The following is a 2,059-nucleotide window of genomic DNA, read 5'->3' on the forward strand; positions in this document are numbered from 1 at the left end:
ATGATGAATGTCATGTGGATGATCAAAATCTATAAAGTGTGCGTCAAAGTCATCTCTCTCATCAGACAAGAGAAAGCCAATAATAGTCTTCAGGATGGAAAACTTGATTAAAGGTGAGATTTGTCAGGCACCTTTGTTTAAATAAGCAATCTTCATTACTACCCAGCATTGTATCTACTATAGGACAAATTGGCATGTTCTTGTGCTTCTTTATGAATTATGATAGTTATTCACAGTTACAGTGTCATATTGTCTTCTTTTTAGAAGAAACCAAATTTAGTCTTCATTCCAAGATTTTCTCTTTTCCTCTGCATTATAAGCATGGATACAGTCTTAAAGTTTTAAGTGAAAATTGTAGATATTAGTGGCGAATCTTTTCAGAAATCTTGTAGCCTTTTTTAGTATTTTTCTCTGTGGAAAGATGACTGTGATAATTTGTGCCCTTGGAGCACTGCCACCTTTGGTGAAAAGATAAGAACTGCTTCCAAACCTGTAAATAACACTCAACATTCTTTTGTGTTGTACTCTTTTCTTATATGGGATTTTATTTCCAAACTGTTGACATGATATTTCCCTCAGATTATTAAAAATGACATTTTCTATTTTAGATATGCAATCATCTATTAAGGATGGAATATGTTACTCATTTGAAGATTTTTCATTAGCTTGGTCATGGAATATACTTCCTGCATTTTAAGATTTTTTTTAGATGTCACTTATTTCTATTTTAGCATTTTATCAACTCATTTCTTTTTATTTTATAGTAAGGCTTAAGGCAGATACTATGGACCTCCTTTAAGAATGAGATTCTTCTAAGAGTGAACATTGACAAATGACTGGGTGAGTGATAGTGAACCTTTAAGAGCTTTTTGTGATACAGACAACGCTGTGGCCTGCATGTCATAGGTTCACCACCGGTGCACTAGGCTAATACTGTAGAAGTGATTAAGAAAAACATGTTTGGATGGGAAAATGGGTGTACCTTGAGACCATAAGATTAAGTCAAATAAATCAGATATACAAGCTTAAACATCACATGGTTTCTTACATATGAGAAATTCAAAGCATAAACATTTAGAGGGAAAAATACTAGATAATAGAAACAGGGATTCAAATCTTCTGCAAATGGAAAGAGGACCATGAGATAGGAAGAGGGGGTGGGGGGAAGAGAAGATGAAAAAGAGTTACGATGTGCTATGTATATCTAACAACTCCCCACAATGCATGCTCTGCAGTCATTATGCATGTAAACATGGATTAATAAAAATAAAAATCTTAAAAGAAAGAAAAACATGTTTGGACACTATTGTCTGGCTTCATTTTGTAAAAGAAAAATGTATTATTTATGTTTGCAAAATCTCCTAAGTTCAGAACCTGATATCATGAGTATAGTCTTATGAAACATGTTTTTGTCATACTCCTGAAAAGGGCCTCTTGATGAGACCAAAATGACAAAATAATCAGTGTTCATGTTTTCTCAGTATTCATGTTTTGACACCCTTGCTCAAACAACACTTTGAGTGCATTGAACTTTTGTCTTCTTAAAAGAGCAGGAAAGAATAAGATATTTTAATCCAAGTATTATGGTTATCAAAATTATTGTCTTACATGAAAATAAATGAGGGGCTGGGGAGATGGCTCAGTAGTATAAGTGCTTCCCTGGCTTCCCTGGTAAGCGCAAGGGCCTGAGTTCAATCCCTAGTTCCACCAAAAAAAAAGAAAAAAGAAAAAGAAAAAGAAAATAAACGAGTGTGTGTGTGTGTGTGTGTGTGTATGCATGGGTGTGTGTGTTTTGAATTTTGCAATCCTAATATAGAATTATTTATCTTTTGTTGCCTTTATTTATTTTTGTCAAATACTTGACTTTAATGATTGTTCTTAACCCAAGGAAAAAATTTAATTCAACTAGCTATAAATACTTGAACTTAATTGAACCCTACTCAAAAGATTTAATTCATTCAGTTTCCCAGTTTGAAGGAAAATGTTCATTCATTTTCATTGTTTGTCTTATGATAATGAAAGGAGGCTAGTTGAATGTAACCAAGATTTTTAATTTAAT

General features: G+C 33.0%; 1 long non-coding RNA gene across 1 annotated transcript; it reads left to right on the plus strand.

The window, feature by feature from the left end:
• The first annotated feature begins 71 nt into the window (after positions 1 to 71).
• Positions 72 to 951, plus strand: LOC111817003. Its single transcript, XR_002821299.1, has 2 exons — positions 72 to 113; positions 765 to 951. It is a non-coding gene; the product is annotated as an uncharacterized LOC111817003 (long non-coding RNA).
• The last annotated feature ends 1,108 nt before the right edge of the window (positions 952 to 2,059 follow it).

The sequence above is a fragment of the Octodon degus genome, unplaced genomic scaffold (genome assembly GCF_000260255.1).
Source record: "Octodon degus isolate 3935 unplaced genomic scaffold, OctDeg1.0 scaffold00046, whole genome shotgun sequence".
Lineage (NCBI taxonomy): Eukaryota > Metazoa > Chordata > Mammalia > Rodentia > Octodontidae > Octodon > Octodon degus.